Source organism: Oryzias melastigma, linkage group LG10 (genome assembly GCF_002922805.2).
Source record: "Oryzias melastigma strain HK-1 linkage group LG10, ASM292280v2, whole genome shotgun sequence".
Lineage (NCBI taxonomy): Eukaryota > Metazoa > Chordata > Actinopteri > Beloniformes > Adrianichthyidae > Oryzias > Oryzias melastigma.
Genome location: NC_050521.1, coordinates 7,545,339 through 7,554,095, shown reverse-complemented (window position 1 = coordinate 7,554,095; position 8,757 = coordinate 7,545,339).

Sequence of the window (8,757 nt, the reverse complement as noted above, 5' to 3'; positions counted from 1 at the left end):
GCATAGATTGTGGACAATACAGGACAAAACAGATTTTTCAAACTCTTTATAGAAATAATGAAATGCATTAATTAGGCAATTAAGAAAAAACAACAACAAAAAAACAAAGACACTTATGTCACATTTTATTCATTAAATATGGTAATTATTAGAAAAAAATATAAATATAAAATTACCAATTGAAAAATAATGTATCCATTGGCAAAAGCTGCTGTTTTAACTTTTGTTTTAAATTCAATGAGCTCAAAGCCCCGCCCACATGTAAAATTAGGATCAGATAAGCAGCGAACACTCAAAAACTCTGAATTGAAACTGAAAACGGAGAACAGAAAGCAAAGAATGAAAATGAAAAAAATGAATAGTTGAAAGTACAAATAAAACATTTTTTGGTAACAGTTTATGCTTTTTGTTCAAGTTTCAAATGTACTTTTTTCCAAATATTCAACATTTCTTTCTAGTTCTCAATATTTTTTTCAAATGTTCAATCAAATCTTTTCAAATTTTCAATTTATTAATTTACAATATCTGTTTTTCACATTTTCAAGTTCATTTTTCATTCACTTTAAGCTGATCCTGATTTGACCCCACAGTTTTCATGTTGCCCTGTCGGAAACATTTCTGAGACCATAATGACCAGACTGATGACAACATAAACCCTGTTCAATCATCAGAAACCACAGGTTGTTTTTTTTTTTTTTGTTTGTTTTTTTTTGCTTTTCATGCCAACACCCAGAAAATGTTGACAAACTGAGTGGCTAATGATTCTCACGTTCCGTCTGGTTTTGTCCGTCTGTCACGCTGCGGCGCTGACAGCCAGTCTACACGGCTGAAACTCTGAAATCCAATTTCAAACAGGGCCTGGCTGCGGCTCAGTGTGCTCCCATGCTGCCATCTGTGCCTCGGCGCTGCGCACTGGAAGGGTCTGTTAGCCCTTTGCATGTTTGTTTCTCCAAAAGAAACCGCTGCTTTCTATTGATCATGTCTGTTTACGGATCCTGTTGTGAGCAAAAGAAATCTGCACTGAAATGTGGTTCGTCAGGGCGAGTTCTTGGTCATAAACTTTTATCTCAGTGGCTTCAGCAGAGCGCTCAAGATACATTTTATAACATTGGCATCAGGTAACAGAATCCCTCTCTAAATAGCTCAAAGGCTGTTGTTGTGTTTACTTTTACAAAAGCATCATTCAGGGATGAACGCGACGGCTGCTCCGCTCTGACAGTCCCTGAACTCCTCCTTGAAGGAGTCTATAAATCCACTCTGAAAAAGCAGAAAAACATGGCACCACATGGTTAATGTGAAAAATGTTGAAATATTTTCAAGCATGTCAGTTCCTTACATCTTACGATCATTTACAGAGAAGAATGAGGAGCAAAGTTTAAATATTAAACTCATTTATTATGTGAGTCTGAAATGCACATTTTATCAAGGAAAACTCTGTAACTGATTGACCCGGTTCCTTGAAGGAAATCGCTCCCGTCTCGTTGTGTCCTGTTGCTCTCCGGAGAATCCCAGGCACATTTCTCCTCATGCGAACGTCCTGTGAAAAATGAAATAGCTCGACTCGTGTTCCCCAGCTGTCCAGAACTATGAAGGATTCCCAGCTCCCCCCCTGATTCTTCCTGGACGCACAAAGTGCTTTTGGCAGTAAATGACAGCATTACAGTGGATAAACTGAATCACTTGAGTTAAATACCCCGGCAAATGACGCAAACGTATGATCATTTCTCAGGGGATCATGGGAGTCATCAATTTCCCTCTGTGCTTATTATATCTATGGGCATTTTCATTTAGCAGCTCGACGGAGAAACAAATATCATTTCCAGATTACTACAGAAAAATGTGCGCCTGCCCCTTAATGAGCTGCCTCCTCAATCCTGTTTGGCCTTTCAGAGCTAATGGAACATAAACACAGTTGTCATTAGGAAAGAAGGCCAAAGGGGGGTGGGGGGTTCCAGGCTTCTCTGTTTGTGCTTCCTCCTGGTCCGGGTCCACATGAGCTGCTGGTGTGAGGGCCGGTCATAGCCGGGCTGTGTCATCACTATCACTGCACAGCATGGTGTGTCTTCTGGCAGAGGAGGGAGCCTTCGTGGCCAACAGTAACTAACCTTCATCTGCATGGCTGGAGAAGCATGACTGAGCTCACAGGGGGAGGAAATTTGAAGCTCAAAGGGATTTTGTTCTTAACTTTTGATCACACATGCTGGATTTTCCACTAGGGCTGGGTTAATTAAATCGATTAATTGATTTGAATTGATTTAAGTTTAACAGACCGATAATTAATTAATAAAAAAATATAAATTGATTTAGCACATAAAGCTTAAGTCCACTAGCTTCATGCTAACGTATAATGGGATTTCTCATAGGACGGCTAATGCTAACGCTCGGTCAATGTAAACATACATTACTGACTAAATGAACATCTTTATAAACTCACAGGCAAGAATTTTCCAAACTCTTTTAAGGAAATATTTTTTAAATTAACCATTTGGGGTCTAAAACATTGTTTTTTTCCTCATTCTGTCTTCTTCTGGAATAAGTTGTAATGCTATAGCGCGATCGCCACGAGGTGTCCAAACTGAAACGTCCTCTAGGAGCAGAACAATGTTTACAATGTTAATGATCAGAACATTTTTGTTAGACCTTCTTCTTTAGAGAATCCATGTAACACTTTATGATATTAACAATCTCATTATTTCACTGATACATTTTACAGTATGTGAACTGTATCAGATTAATATAAATATATTCAACTCATGTAGAATATTATTAATGTATTTCTAAACAAATGTGTATAAATGTGTGAACTCAAAATTGGATTGAATTGAAGAATCGAAAGAATTGAAAAAAATTGGAATTGAATCGATTCAGGCTTTTGTGATTGGAATCTAATCGTTCTGGAAATTATAATCGAAACCCAGCCCAATTTTCAACATTAAAGGGCGCACCAGTTTATAAAGTGCACCATCAATGAGTAGTGCATTTAAACACACTGTGCGGAGACTGTGAACGTTTTTGGAAAAAGTTAAAATTTCATGGCGACCAGACAATTTTTTGACATTGGTCAGTGGCCGACCAGGAACATTTGGAGGTTGCACAGTGGCACAATTAACACAATTAACGTAACTCTAGTGGATTCTGAAGCGGAGAAACACAGCCTGGCGCTGATATGCGGCTCTGAACAGCTGAAGGACAGATGTAATCAACATGAATCAGCTGATTCTGTCGCGGAAAAAAAACAACCGTTTGCACCAAGATGTAATGATTAGAACAAAGTGATGCAAAATGTAGTGGATGGAAAAACAGATTTGGAGCTAAATGATCTAAAGCAACAGTGATTTTATGTTTTTTATTGATCATGATAATTTATGGATAATTTATTTTTATTAAAAAAAACATAATAAGGACTGTCTGACACTGCTACATGTGAGTTATTTCAGCGTATTCACAATGACACCCAACAAAACCTTAAATTGGACCGCTGTGCACCTCTCAAAATCACTTGTGCTCTCTTATGGGGTCCAGATGACCCCATTCTTACATTGATGTGTGATCCCCCCATAACAAAGGTGGAAAGGTTTTTATGTTTGCCACAGACACCAGTGAAGATAAAAAATCATTTAAAAAAAGGGTTGTGGGGTCCAGATGACCCCACTTTTAACGTAAACATGCACAAGGGTAAATCTATAAATAAGGTTCTCTGGATTAAAAAGCTTTCTTTCTTTCTTTTAAATAAGTGTAGTAAATAAAAGACTTTTCTACACAAAAAAAGTCAAACATATTCGGTGGATTCTGTTCCCAGCGACAGTGTTATTCATGCTTTTATCTCCGTAAAGTTTGTTTGTTTGCTTCTGCTTGCTGAAATATCCTCTCATGTGTGCAGACATAACATAATTTCTGCAGACGTGCCACAAATATTCTGTTTGCACTGCATATGGTCCAAATCAAAAATCACAGGTTTGCATGCTGTAACACAGCTGGATTGTTGGGTTTGTGCTTTTATGATTAAAACAAATGGAGCTGCAGCTCATTGAAACCAGGTGTTGGCCTGTCCTGCAGTTGCACTCACACACAGTTGATTCAACAAAGCACGGTAAACTTTCATCATTTAATTCACTGTTTACTACCTTCATTGTGAAAAAATAATGTTGAGTAATCTGTTTACTTATAGTAAAACAACCCTGAACTGACATGACAATCAAAGCATTTACTCTTTACAGGAAACTGCATGAAAAAAACTAAGGAATGTCAGAGAAAGGGAGAGAAGTTGGATCCAGATTTTCTCAGAATTCAGTGTTTATGGAAATAATTCCCAAGAAGAGATTAGGTTTAGTTACATAATCTAGTGATGTTGAAGACATCTCCAATACTGCGGGTCTCTGTTTTATCTTAGCATTTTAAAGTGTTTATAACCATGTTGTCCTTGCAAACTTTGTGAAAAGAGAATTGGATGGAAGTTATTCAGCGTGAAGTTCCAGAATGTGTTTTCTTTTTCCTCTCACAGAGAAAACATACGTAAGTTGGGTCAGATGACGACTGCAAACTCAGTGGGGGTTTGTGCAAGCCTGAATGGCTTCTACTCAGGAGAGCTGAACTGGGAGCACACTCCCTCTGATTAACAAAAACATGGGTCTACATCTCTGGAACCAAGCAGGAAAATGATAGTGCTACAGGGAAAACACAAAGAGGGAGTCAAGTGATCAGAGATTGTACGAAAACAGCGATAATGTGATGCTAAATATCTATTATATGATGCAACAGAATCATAAAGAGATGTAAAATGGCTATTAAGTGTATGAAATGCACAGCCACTGCTAGGACTTGTAATGAAGTTTAGATAGGGAAAAAATAGATACAAACGGACAAAATACATTTACAATGACTGAAGCAAGCTTTTCAACAAACTGATCTTACCTGGGTTTTTAAACTGCCCCTTAAAGTCTCTACAAAAGACTACTTTAAAAATATTTTATAGTAGTGCATTAAAAAAAGAAATAAGTGGGAAAAAACTTAAAAATAAAACGAATTATGCTAATGATAATGGATTTTTTTACATTAAAAAGGCCAAAAAAAAACAACATAAAAAAACCCAAAAGATGCAAAAGTGAAGAAAACCTTTTTTGGACCAAAAGAACATTTAATGAATCATAAGATCTATTTTTTTCAAAATGATATAAGTAGTTTTGGAGTGTAAACCAGGGTTGATCCCTTTTAGAATCCCTGGCTTTAATGATTACAATATTGTGATGCCAGCTTTAGTTTTGATCCAAAAAGAGGTCTAAAGTGTTTATATATTTTTCTTCTATGCAGAAATGTTTTTATAGAAACTATATACTTTACGGACTAATCAGGATGAAAAACCACTAACAAGGGTCTTGAAATAGTGTGGAAGTAAATATAACACTATCTAGCGGCAGTGCCACACTGTACGATTTGTGCATATCACATGGACGAAAATTGGTCATACATGAATATTTGTAGAAAAAGTGAGAAAAGTTGTGGTCTTTAAATTAAATTTTTCACATATGTATCAATAACGAACCACGTTAAAACCACAGAAGAAGTACGAATAAACCATGTAAAGGACAAGTAAACCATTGAATTTCTTCACTTTAATACACTATCCAAGTACTTGGATACTCATAACAGCCCTAGTGCTTAAATAAATCAAGCTGAAAAAAAAACTGTGAGTGGGTCCAATCACGAACCCTGAGGAACGCCTAAATTGCATCGGATATGAGAAAAGTCCCCAAAGGTAAATGTGTCAAAAACATGATTCTGCATTAATAACCCAAGTAGATATCAGTCATACTCAATTGCTTCATGTTTATAGTCAGTCTGAGGTGGAGCAAAAAAAAAAGGAAAAAAATAAGCAGATTTTTGCAATTTTTATTTTTGAAGTCTGTCATGTTACAACTTTTATTTATCATACTGATGATGTTGATGAAGGTCTTTATTCCCAGTCGACCGATGAAAACACTTTTAAGTCCTGATGGCATGACTCAACTACGAGATACGTAGTCTTAAAAACTGAAGCTTTCAACCTTTCAACATTGGATAATGTCAGGGTGACATTGTTCTGACAAAAGAAAGAAGGTCAAACACAGATCTGTAAATGTACAGAATGATGCACAAGCAATGCTCTGTCACACTTCTCAGACTAATAGGGAACAACAATGCCTTCTTGAAGATCGCTGCTCGAGTCTGTCCTCCATGGAATTGTGTTTGCACTCACCTGAAGGCTTCACAGAAGCAAAGTGATGACTTCTGCTGCGCTGATCTGACAGCAGTAGGGCTAATTTAGCTCCACGTATCCCACCTCCTTTTTTGGGTTTATTTTTAACCAAAGAATGATTTGATGTCATATGCGGTGTGTTATTAACCATCTGAGGTTGTTGCACCTAATTTTAAACCCTCTTTGAAAATCTAGTTCGTATGCAAAACAAAAAAAAATATTGAAACTTTAAAAGTTTCTTCTACATTTACGTATTAGACTAATTTATATGGGAACTTTAATATTCTATACTTTGATGCCAAAATCCAGAATGCAATCCCACCCCCCCATTCAAATGTTTCTAAATCCATCCCTGATGTTGAGCCTGAATTTCAGAGATTACAGAAAGACGACTGACTGCGTTGAAAAAAAGTTGCTTTATAAATAAAGGCTGATGTGATTTGATTTGACATTTGGCACACTTCAAATGTTTTTTTCTTCATAATCTCCTGAAAACACTAAAGCTCCCATCTCGCAGGAAAAACTCTTTCCAGCCAAACCACTCTGTTCTTTTATTCTGCACTATTTAAAGGTGTTTATATATTTATATAGTTTTTACCCTTGAGCGTTTCACAAAAGCATCCCATATCCCCCAAATGTCAACCTGAGAAAATTTAAGGCAGGAGGTAAGTGTGCTTGTTGTGTAAAGATGAAATTACATTCAATCAGTGTACCCAGGGAGAGACATTTTCCTCTGCCTCATGCCAGGCTGAGCAAATAAATAGAGGAAAATCAATTGGCTGCTCCATGATTGACCAAATCCTTTCACCCGCGAGTGGTGAAATCCAATGACCTGCATGGCTGACGTATCACCTCTCACCTGGAGAATGATAATGCAATCCCTCCACTAATTGAAGCAGCCATTCAGACTTGCTCCTCATTAAGGGGTGCTCTGTGTTTTTCTGTTGTCTTTGGAGGTCATTTTGTTGCTTTTAATGCCATGATTGTTTCCAGATGCCAAAACTTTCTTCCCATTTTTTTTTAAATAGAATTAAAAAAAAAAAATACTAAAAGCCATTTTAGAGTTCTGGTGCTGTCAGGTGTGGTCCAAAAGGAAATATCTCAACCTTTTTTAACAGTAATTGTTTTTCTTCTTGATGGTAGATGGTGTATACTACTTTTCCACCTTACTTTAAGGTCACATTCCCATTCACCCATGCACACATACATGCTCAGACTGATACCAGCTCTATTGTGTTACAGCGCCAATCTATAACCACCAGGAGCAATATGGGTTCAGTGTCTTGCTCAAGGACACTTCAACACATGGGCGGGAAGGCTGGGAACCAAACCTGTGATTCTCCAATCAGAGCTCCACTGCCTTATCTTGCTGTAATATCCCCTACGACGCAGTATTAGGGCCCGTTTATAGACAAAAAATTTTTTTTAATTAGGACTTTAAATCTCACAAATGAACGAGAAAAGAACCGATGTTTTCTGTTTGTCAGGATGAAAGACGAGGAGCATCTTTAAAGCTTTATTTCCAGATCAAAAACTAAGAAATTCTGACTCTTTTGGTGACTCAAATTCAAATCATCACTGAGGTTGACTTTCTAGGGTTCTGTCTCAGTAATGTAGAGTTTCATATGTAAAACTCAGAGAAAGACATTTGAATGACCACCACTTTGTTCACATACTTAGAAGTCCATTCGTCACCTTCCGTCTCTGTCATACTCAGAAAGAACAGCAAAAGAAAATGTAAACAGTGTAGGGTACGCCCCCTTTTCCAAATAAAACGTCCCGTTTAAACAAAAACAACAAAGAGCAATGAAATAGTCTGTTACACAAGGACATTGAAAATCCCCCAAACTAGGCCTCATCAGACAGAAAGATTACAGAGTTGGAGGAGATCTTTTCTTTCATGGAGGAAGAAACGAATGGAAGTGGTCAGCGGCGAGGATATCATTGGCTTCATCAACGGGCTCCTGCAAGCCACCAATCAATGAATGAAACATTAATAAACTGTAAATCAAACAAAGAAGCTTCCAAACATTTGTAATGTTTTAAACGTTTCTTTCCTCTTGAAATCTAAGATGCGTTTTATAGTCTGTTTGCTGCTTCACATGGCGTTTGCTCGCTGCACTGTATAGGCTCATAGGCCAAAGTCATGAATTTTAGGGGAAGAAATTGTAATATTATTTTTTTTCTGCAGCCCAAATACTTCTTTGTAATCCCCAAAACTCCTGAAAGTTACTGTACATATTCTCATCTCCCATATGGTACCACCCACAGCTGTCCAAAACCAACGAGGAGGAGAATCTGATCATTCTCCTGAAATTAGTCATATTTTTCATTTTATTCCATCAATACAAATGAAAAAAAATATTTCCTATAATTTTATTCTAATTTTTGTCCCTCCTCAGACTAATGCAGGACAGAAAATTGTTAAACTGGGCCACAGAGAGACGGAACTGCTGTTGGCGCACTGCAAAATGTGATATACATGCTTATTTTTTAATGGTAGATAATTCTTCTCACTTAGTAGA